This window comes from Glossina fuscipes, unplaced genomic scaffold (assembly GCF_014805625.2).
Source record: "Glossina fuscipes isolate IAEA_lab_2018 unplaced genomic scaffold, Yale_Gfus_2 1, whole genome shotgun sequence".
Classification (NCBI taxonomy): domain Eukaryota; kingdom Metazoa; phylum Arthropoda; class Insecta; order Diptera; family Glossinidae; genus Glossina; species Glossina fuscipes.
Window position 1 is genome coordinate 4175990 of NW_023998415.1, and position 12029 is coordinate 4188018.

Consider the following 12029-nt stretch of genomic DNA (forward strand, 5'->3'; position numbering starts at 1 on the left):
TGACTCGACTTCCTTAAACGGTAAGTGTTTTCTTGTAGCCTTGAACTGAACTTGCCGATATAGATTATAACATAGATTAACCATATATGATAATTCTTTGTTCCACCTATCATGAATTCAAAAATCACTAGAATTTGCGTTTATAAACTTTGCTTAAATGATTTAATTTTAATTGAATTATTTTTTTGTCGTCTCACGACTTTTTCTATGTTTACTTCAAAACGTACCGAAAAAAATTTGATCTCAGGTGATATTTTGGTTTTTATAGCCAAATTCACTGGTAACAAGAAAACTTAAAACTTTATATTCAGGTAGGCCGATCATTGAAAACACTGCATCACTTTATCTAAGGCATCTATTTTCTTCAAAAAATATCAAAACTTATCGCTCGTTCCCATATACTTATCGTGACAATCCTTATATGGGAACGTGACCTAAGACACAAACTGTCGTGATCGAAATTAAATTTCTTATCAAAAAATCTGTCTATCTATCTATCTAACTATTCTTCTTCTTTCATCTTCTTTCTCTTCTCTCTCTTTCATTACAACTCAACTCTTTCATCACAAAACATTACAAATTAGGCTTTGTTAACATACAAAGGCTTAATTTTCATAGAAATATATACCCATAAGGCAAAAAAGCCTAATTTGTAGTATTAATATATATATATTATATATATTAAGCATATATATTATTTCTTTCAATATGACCAATCACTACTATTCATATAACACGGTGACGACTAGAAAGAAGAGAGGAAAGAACAACAAATCGATCGGGCACATACCCAAGAATAATGCCTTTACTGACTGAGCACTCAATATAACTACGACCAAAGAAAACTCGTCCCCACTTGAGATTTGAACGCGCAAAGACTGACTTGGTAGTCGCGACTCTTACCTACTCAGAGTGGACTCCTATATGGTCATAGCTTTTTTTTAACGCCGCTTTTATTCTTCATTTGCTTTGCATTCCATTCTAGAAAGTATCCAAAATTACATATTTTGAGACAGAATTTATTTGTTTTTTCTAAGATTCTTATGAGAAAAAGTGCAAAAGATAGACCAACATAACCCAAATATCATACAACAAATTTACACGTGCGTCTGTGGACAAATTTTCACCATTAGGTGGTAAATGTTAGATCTAATCGCATGGAAAGGTTTACTTCCTCTTGTAAAATAACTTGAATGTGAGAGACATTTCAAAGAAATGGTACCATCATGGGGAATTTTTCACATTCATTTTTATTGAATTTTTATCCACACATATGAATGAAATTTTTTTTTTTTATTTAATGACTTTTTAAAAACACGATTCTCTATATTCAAACCATCCGTTTATTATTTGGACCTAGGAATCCATAAATGTATTTTAGAAGCACACATACACTGAAATTTTTAAATTGATATGCTTGGTAGAATATAAAATGGCCCTATCTCAGAACCCTCTGCTGCTGCATTCATTCCCTTAAACCTGCGTTTCCACAAGTGATGCAGAATATAAAAAAATAAGCATTTAACGGGAGATCCAATCACAATGAAATTTTCAAACTTACACCTGGCTAACGAAAAGATGAGGTTTAAGATTTTTTTTTTGGATCTGTAAGTTGTTCCAACGAAATATTTCACATTTTTTTTCTTCTAATTATTAAATAAACAAGAACTAGAAACTCGATTTACTCTTGATATAAACTCAGTTTTGTTAAGAATTTTCTTGATATTGAAAAAGTTGATTAGGTTTAATCCTTAGATGGGGAGAATTTATTTTTCTGCCAGCAGCGATAGAACGTATTCCCTTGTCTAAGTAGGTAAATGCGAGCTGTTTTCTTTTCTTTTGTTTTTTTAGGAGGCTGCTGATGAATTAAGCTTTTGAATAAGCTCATTTGATTAGATGACGAAAGTTTTTTATACATGGATGCTTCATTTGCCAAATCCACTTTTGGGATTTTATTAAATTTTACTATCAAAGCACTTCTTTAGCTCCTAACTGTACATATTCAAAACGAATTTCTCTAATAATAAGTATTAACACCACTAAATGACGAAATCATTTTGGTCACTAAATAATAAGTAATTTATTTATAACATTTTATCATTTTTCTCAACTTCTTGTTGTGTGGAATTAATCGATTTGGCAAGTGAAGCCTCCGTATATTTACAGAAACCTTCGTTTGGTTCTCTACGCACCACTAAACGGCGTAACGTGGACAGGACTGTACTTATATATAATTACTTTCACGGCATATGTTCGGCAGAATAGAAGAAGACATATTCACTAATCAAGTAGGACTAGTCAGTTGTTTCAGCTTTCTTGAGTACCCAATGACGAGGTTACGTATACACCGTACAACAAAATAAAGGCCGTTTTATAACCGCACGGCCCGTCTTTGCTTTACTTCCATTCTACTCTAGTTCTAAATTCAATCCTTTCGGAGCATTAGTGTTACAACAAATATAGAGGACCACCCCTCACTGTTTACTCATATATATATATATATATATGTAATAAATAAAAAAAAAAGGCAAAAACTATTTTATGTAAAGGAATACGCGATGGAAAGCGCCGAGACATAAATTAATCTTAAGCAAAAGTGCCAACAAAAATCACGTGCGATAAGATTGCAATAATGTACGAAACTTTTACGTTTGCACTTTTGTTTTGACTTTTTTTTTTTACCATTTACCATCGGTATCTTGCCTATTACTAAAGAAAACTAAACAGAAAACAGTTATGCGAAAACATTCAAGATCGCAATAAAAAGTTTCAAAATAAAAAAGAAGGCAAACGAAAAGTAACAAGCGACGGATAAATTTTATGCCGTAAAGGATCGTTCTATTTAATCTAATGGATTTGCAGTCAGATTTTCCCATTTTAAATGAACACTAACATTCACAATCAATGCATATAATATTTTTAGTTCATAGTCAATACATTACAATTTTCCTTTGTGCATTTGTACATCCATATAAGATTATTGCTTTGTTAGGTCTAAGATAAAGTACCGTGAATTAGGATTTCGTCAGTCGATCGAGCGATACAAGAGTCTTTTTATAATAACGATAAGACTGACTTACTAAGTCATCTGAGTCATCTGTTATGCAAGCTCTTTATCTGCAGAATAGTCTCCCAACCTAACTGGGTATATCTGACACTCGAAGAACGACAAATTAGGTATAATTGATTAAATTGCATGCGCAGACATTACACGTACACTATTTCAAGCGACCTTGAGAACTAGTTTTGATCAATCGATCTACCACTTTTTGAACAATTTCTGCTTTCACTCAAAAGTCAAGCAGTGTTTATGTAAAAGAAAGAGAAAAAGAAAAATAAGAAAGAGATTTTATACTTTTGACCTTAATGCATATTAGAATGGTTTAAATTTTAGTTTTGTACTTATTGCCAACTTACTATGGTGTAGAGATCTTTTCGCTTCAGAAACTGAAACTGATCAAATGTAAGATAAATTCTTTTCATTGTGTCTTATTTGGGTATGCACATATTCACACTAAAGAAAATATAAATATCTTGTGTATTTCATGTAGAAATTTTATATGATTTCTAACTGAATAATTTATTCATAATTTTTTTTAGAAATTCCATTAATTTTTTTTTTACTTCTTCTTATTCAGAATAAATTCTGTTTAAGTGCACGACACCTATAAATACCTGTGACTTTATTATCTTGGAATTTTTATCATTTCTTATCGCTAAAGAGTTCTTGAAAATTTTTGCAGACTTCCGATAAAGTCCATTTTACACGATTAAGAGAGCTCACCGGGCACTGAAGTTGGTCGGGCCAAAGTCAATGCTATGCGTCACAATATCCCAAGCTCCCCTTAATTTTTGCTAAGTAATTAAGTAAGAATGCGTTGTCGTGTTGTCATAATGGGAATTGACACCCTGTCAATAGATCAGTTTCAGATGAATGTTTGAATCGCTTGCTGCTGTCTGCTTAACTGCTTATTACTTAATACAATGTACGATTCTTTTCCAATCACACCTTACATACTGCATAACCCCTTATAAGGCATTAATCCAATCTTTCAACTTGTTTAAAAAAGCGATTGATTTTTATGCATTTTTTTCTTTTCGCTTAGAATTGTACTCAGTTTCATACTAATATACCTTTTAATAACGACTGATGCGATAAAAAACTCACTGCATAAAAATTGTAGATGTAAAATATCAATTTTTCTTACACGCCTAAGTAGAACGCAATCTGTTTAGAGTCGCTCGATATTTGACACCAAGCGTCATTTAGCAAGAAAAATCTATCAATATTTTTTCCCATATATTTTTTACAATATACGAAGTGTGTTCAAAAAAAAAGACGACTTTTCAAAATTTCGCGGTCTACGTTGAAATTATCAATCCTTTTGCATGACGCAGGACGCATAAAGGTTAGGCGCTGGTGTTTTGGAATGCTTGGCGAAAATGAATCAAAGAATCTGTATTAAAGTTTGCGCGAACAATAAAATTAAGTGCTCCGACTCACTTAAAATGTTGTCTACTTTGAGAAAAACAAAAATGTTTTTAATGGGTGTATTCTCTTCACATAAGCCCGCCCTGGACGTGTCAGTTCGTCAACAGTCGATGAAAATGTTGAAGCAGTGAAGAAAATTGCAATAGCGAATTGTCGAATCACTATTGGAATAGTTGCCGAGGATGTCAGCCTATCGGTTGACGTTTTTCGTGCAATCTTTTCGAATCTTTTTTGCATGGATATTGCACTACAGCCGCTATTGCCAGCTCACATTTTGTCGCTTATTCTTGAGTAGTTGGCAAAAGCAATACCGTAATCAGGGATGCTTCAGTCAACGTATTCATCCAAGTCAGCTCTGTGTGACTTTTTCCCATTTCCAACACTAAAAAGGTAGACCATGAAAAGGTAGACTTTCGCCACGATGAAGGAGATAAAGATTGCATCGCTGGAAGACCTCTAACTCATATCAAAAATGCTTCGAGGTTTGGAACGAGCACTAACAGAAGTGTAATATATCTAAGGGGGATTACTCTGAGGGGGACAAAATAGACATTAATCAATAAATAAATACATTTTTGCGAAATATATATAAAGTCAACTTTGTTTTGAACGCACCTCGTATATTATTACAAAATGAATCTTTATGTAAAGCAGCAGTTATTATTTTTTTGTTTTATATTTTTGTTCTTTTAATTAAAAAGTTTTATATATGTATGTGTATATTTTTTTAATTAAGAGCATATATGAAATTCAGTCTAATTGAAACGCAAGCAATCTTTATTGACTTTGAATTAAATCGATCCTTTCGAATGGTTTTTTTTTGTTTTTTTTTTTTTTTTTAATTGCAAATACAGTTTTTAATTTATAAAAGCGATATTTGCAAATTCGATTAATATGATTTATCCTTTTTTATTAAACAAAAAATAAATAAATAAAAGAAAATAAAGGTTTAGTGGATGAAAAGGAAAATTGCATGAATATATTGTCACGAAAACAACAATGGTGACGAAGAGTAATTTAATGAACACTAACTTAAGTAAATCTCATCGTTATGTTCGTTCGAGGTTCGTTCGATGATCTTTGTTTGCACATAATAAATAATCACAGTATAAATAATAACAAAAAAAAATCGTTACACCTTTTAATAAACTACGTCCTTTACGAATTGGTTGATATATATATCTATATAAATATATAAATCATACTTTGTCTATTGATTTGATTGACTTTGTTTCATTTAAAATGTTATCAGAAATTTCACGTATAAATTTAAACATTTCATCGAAATTATTTGCGCTTGTGTATGTGTGTGTAAAATCGTTAGTAAAAATTCCAAACTACTTATATATTTGAAACAAGATACCTCAACAGCTTCAACATACCATTTTCACCCACCAAGATTCTATTAGGAATCTAAACCAATTGTTGTTGTTATTAATTTAAAATATTATTTAAATATTCAAAAGGAGGATAAGCCTCAAACTAAACTGAAATATATACCGATTTTTCCCAACTGCATAAATGCAAGAAAAAAAAAAAAAAAAAAAGAGAAAGAAAGCCCCTTATGTCTTTTTTCAAGGTTTTTATATATATATATATATATTTTTTTTTTTTTTTTTTTTTTGATTATTCCTATATGATTGCACAGTCGTTAGATTCTTTAAAACTTCCTCATTTTTACAAGTGTTTCATTAAATTTGTCTTTGATTAAACCTTTTCAATGAGCGTTTATTAAAAAATTTAAGAAAATATATACACATATACATATACATACAAAATTGTGAATTTCAAAGTAGAGAGCAGAGATTTAAGCCGCAGGATATAATGATAAGATACTTGATGAGTAAACAGAGATTTAAGCCGAAGGATACAATAGATAAGATATTTGAAAAAGTGAAATCTCTCTTGCATTGAAATCTATCTCGATCATGATAATGTGGTTTCGATAAGCATAATAATAAAATTTATAAACATTTTTACCTTTCCCGTTTGCAGTGGAAAAAGCTAAAAAAAATTCATACTAATTTCATTATTTGTTTAGAAAATTTTAACACTTCACAAGCACTTTTGAAAATATTCTTTTTTTTTATTTATTTATTTATTTATTTATTTATTCTTTAAATTTAAATAACATGTAACACTCATCGGTATATATTGTATATCAGTTTTTATAATGCTTGTCTACCATTTACGTACGCCTTTGGTACCGTGAATTTGTTTTTATTTATTTATTTATTTTTTTAATCTTTATTTTTTATTAAATTATTTTTTTATTATTTATAATTTAGATGTAATATTTTATGAAAAATTCTATAAACACTTTTAAATGATGTTTCGCAAACACACGTTCAATGTTAACTCACACATGTTACATACTTTAGTTAGCGTTATGAACACATCCGAATCAACGGGAAACTCGTTAACAACTGAATTTTCCGATTTTCCGTGTAAGCGCCAACAACTGTCAAAGACACGGCCGATACGTATTTATAACCAACACAGTCAGCAAATAATAATTTGTCGACGAAGTAAGTTTTGTTTAAGTTCGTTATTTGTCGGATTTATTCGCATTGCAAATCGGCTCTTGGATGCCGGCAAAATAATATATAAACAAACTACAATCGACCAAAAAAAGAAAAAAAAAGAAAAAAAAAAAAAGAAAAAAAAAGAAGAAGACATCAGGATTGTTGCTCGATGCGTTAAGAGAGAGAGAGCGAGAGAGAGAGAGAGAGAGAGAAAGAGAGAAAGAGAAAAAGAGAAAGAGAATAAAATTAAGAATGAGAGAGGGAAAGAGAAAGAGACATGATGTTCTCAGTTAAAAGAATTTTGCTATTTTGGGGGGTAATTTGCTTTTATGCTTTTATGCTTTTATGCAGTCATCAGGCAGTCAAGTCAATAACAAAATCTAACAGCAGTACCTACATCAACAACCCCAATAATTGGCGGGAAAATATTAATGCAAACATTGCAGATGCAAATTTAAATTTTATATTTAACTATCAACATGTTGCCATTATATTTCTAAACATCATCAGCATTTTTGCATCAGTGATGTTGCAATTAATCCACGTGCTTTTTAACGATTGCAAATGCTAAACACTGAGCATGCGTTAAAGTCGAAGGAAGTCCTTGTCAAATTATAGTAAATTTCTTTTAAAAAATGCATATACACGATTGTTGACTCAATAAAACTTATGTTTGTCAGTTTATTCTATCGGCCAATCAAAAGTGTGACAACATAATGCGCACCAAAGATATTTTTTAGAAAAATCTAATGTCAGCTAATACAATTACAATTTCAATAACTTTTTGTTTACATTCTTACATTTAAATTGATGATTGCGATTGTATCGAATTGCCTTTCGATATGATCGGATCGAGACTGACCTGGATGACCGCTTTTTCTTCTTTCTTGTCAACTAAAAGCTCTTTTTCATATTTCATATAAATAATAAAAAATTAACATTAAATTATTCAATCATATGAACAGCACCTAATGCGAAATTATATCGTTTTTCCGAAGCCTCAAACCTTACAATTTCGAACAGAGAAGACCAAAACTACAAAATACGCAGTTAAATTAGAAGATCTAACAAAATAAAAGCAAAGACCTTTGTGGTGAAGCATCCTATGGACGTATAAGAAAACAATGGCCTGGTCTTAAATGATGCTGATAATGTAAATTTTCATAAAACACATTATTTCCAAGTGGCGTGGTCAAACTAACAATGCAAGCCGATATTTCGACCATTAATTTTTGATCAACAAAAGGGCAATCTCTACTGAAATAACGCCTACACACTGTCGCGAGGCTTAATTATACGATGCCCATAAGCTTATTTGATAATTGACGAGCAATGGCCGACGACCACAGCTTGCAAGACAATCCTACAAGTAAGAGGGCCTATTACTATATGACTAGAGTACCAGACATTGGAAGGTTTGAGTATGGTCCAAACCGTCCGCTCTTGGCAAGTCGAGGCCTATCGGCACCTCACAGCCATTACGTGTACTCCCCGAAGATCATACTGAACGAATCTGAACGCTATCACTCCCACTTCAGCAGCTTTCAAGAAATGCAAAAGGTTCTCCACTCCAACTTCTCCCTCTGGCCCCTTAATAACTCGGAAAACTGTTTGTTTAATCTTGAGCCTCCACTCTTAGTACAGAAATATGCATAGGCAAAATAAGTCAAAGCCAGTAACACCAGTGCATAGAATGCCTTTTAGAGTAAGCAGTACTCTCTCAAAATACGATATTTTATTAGTGGCTGCCCAAGTTGGAAAAACACATCTCTCAGTGTCGAATATTTAAAAACAGCTATAAGAAAGAAAATATGACATATGACATATGACCAATTATTTTTTTAAATATTATAATTGTTATAATTTATTTAAACTAAAGAAATAATCACTAAGACTAAAAAGACTTTTTTCATTAATTAATCAATTACAAATGTGACTTTTTTCACGCAAATCTTGGTCGTCAGCAAATTTGCTCGGAGTGCAAAGTGAACAAATATTTTGGAGGGCCAAGATATATATATGCTATTATCATTAACTTCAAGGCAGATTTTTCTTAAGCTTTCATTAATTTGCGCACAGTTTCGGTGATATCCGTAGTCAATATAATTATATGGATTAGCCAAAATGTCGGTCATCATTTACACCTTCAGACTTATCCTCCGTTACGGAATAAACACTCACCAAAGTGAACTTATTTCATCAATTGAATATTGGGCCATTTTTCGATATTCACTTGTGCACTGTTGATGCAAAAAACACACTGCCAGCTGCTCAGGAAATACTGGGCCCTTGCACTTTTGATTGTCGTTTAGATCCGTGCCAGAAAGCCGTCATCAAAAAATGACGTTACTAGGATATGCTATTTGAAAAATAAAAAACTCTATTCACTTTTTAACTCCTCTTGTATATGAGAGTTCTTACGTATAAGTTTCTATTATCTAAACTGTAACTCTACTAGTATTTGTCCTAATATTAGGACGTTGCATTAATTTTGTCCATTTTTTTACTTGAAAAAGGCACTTATTGAGAAAAATTAATACAACATATATTAATCAAAATATTTTCCACAACATTATACCATATTTCGAGCAAGATGGCAATATTATGTGGAAAGACTATATTGGTTCGGCAACGATCCAATCGTCGATCTATTTTCGCACCTTTCCAACTTTATGGAGCTGCGTCCCAGGCAAGCCGTACAGCATCGATCTGAACAAATAGTAATCAAAAGGCGCTATCCATGTCTAATGTGTACGATGATTGCGGCAGAACTTTCCGTTCAAGCTGTAAGAGTGTGTTCTTGTGTGCAGTAAGTGGACAAAAAATGCAATTTTTAGTCAATTCGTGTCGCCACTTTTAAACCGTTGAAACCAAAACCGACAATTAAGATATGGTGGAGCAGCGTCATCACCATAAGCTTATTAACGTGCCTGATGGGTCTCGGCAGCAGATTTCTTCAAATTTAATAACAATAGTAATGAAGGTCGAAAATGCAATATTGACCGTTTCGTAATTACCGTCGGCACACGCTGAATAAAAATCAGTAATACTAAAGCAATTATTTTACGTCAAATTATTTCAAGGTCAAATTCGTCGAATTTAAGCGTTATTAAAAGCGTTATGGTATTTCGCATTACTTTATCATTTTTACCAATAGAAGTCGCTGGCCAAAATTAACGGAAGCTCCTAATAATAAATCTTATATTATATCATTAATTACGTAGGGTTTGTTCGTGGCAAACTTTCAATTTCAACTATTAAATCTCGTATTGATCTACGAAAGCGTTGGCATTAATTTGCCAAACTTCAGATCAGCACTATCTGGGTTTTAGATTACGGAAAGATAGACAGACATTCTTCATTATTTTCGCATTCTTCGATTGAATGAAAACAAATACAATATATGAGCTTGCCAGACTGGCACATGTATATTGTCTTTATTAAAAAAATCCTCTCAAAATCTCAAACGACGCCATTTGAGTATTTATTCAAGACTTACAATGATTTGAACAATGTTATTTTCTCTATTCGCAGGGCAAGGGGAAAATCCGAATTTCGTGCGTTGATTAAAAACGACGATATATCGGTGGTTTGTTGATTTTAAACTAGACCGTGCGGCTGCTAAATGTAGCGGACGTTTAAAAGAGATTTGTTACATCGGAAAATATTGAGAAAAAATCACGCAAATTAGTCTCGACAATCGAACAATAAAATTGTAGACGATAGCTGACATGAAATTTCGGGAAAGGTCTATAAAAAGCTGTCTTTCAAAGATTACATTTACTAACTGTCGTGTTACAACTACCAACAAGTACAATGGAAAATATGGCCGAATTTAAGCTCAAAGTGTTGACCAATCTACTTTTATTCTCCAAATGCGGCTCACAGCGCTGACTACTGCACGCTCTTGGTAATAATAACTTGAATTAAATAATCAAGTCATTGTCGAAACTGTAGCGTATTTGGAAAATACTGACAAATTGTTTTATTAAGAAGTAGGAGCATTATAGTCGGGCAAGGACGACTATTAGATATCCTACATCACTTCACCTAATGCAGTTAGTTATTCACTCGTCACATCTTATTTTCATGCAAAGGTATACTTTTCATGCAAGTCCGCATATTGCAGGAGTCATTATATGCGGTGATGTCCAAAAAATAGACCTAGGTGGTCCAAATTCGATAAGGTTGATTTCTATGTCAATTTACTTTAATGAACTTATTTTCAACATGAAATATTAAAAATTATACATTTTTACCATATAAAGATTTAATTTTCGTAGAAACGTTTATATGGGAGAGGGTTTCAAAAACTTTTCATACTAATTTAAAATGTCTAAATACTATCACAAAGCGAGTTTTGTCGAAAAATTTTTAAAATTGCAATTTTTCCCGCATAACGTCGAATAGGGCGTTTTATATGTGGCGTTCTGTAGGGTGTTATATATGGGGAGTGCCCAAAAAAGTGAACGGATCCACAACATTTTCAAGAGGGTCTGTCCTTGGGCCAAAGAACGTCATACCACACACCAAACTTCAGACAGCAGACGGATAAACAAGCTTAAGGTGGATCTATCTTGAAACCTCATGCCTGTTACATACTTCCCCACAAACTTAATATATCTTGTAGCACAAATGGTGTCGGGTATGAAAAGGCGCTGAAAGATTAAAGATTTAATCGCGTTGCATCACTTTTAAAAGAGAGACTAACTACGCTGACCGATAAATTTAAATTTTCTAATAAAATTTTATTTTTTTACTTATTGTTGGTATTGAGACCGTACGTCTATTCGTAGGTGTAGATGATATAAAACGAAACTCATGGCGAATTCTGAAATCGTAAAACAAATTTTTAATTTCAAAAATTCTTCTCAAAAATCGGTGGATCAAAACATGTCAATCGATAACAATCGGTAAAAAAGAAATGGAGGAACGATCTTTTATAGGAAAACTAAGGACGAATTCTCAAATGGTTAACCAAATTTTTCAGTTCAAAAATTCTTCTCGTAAAT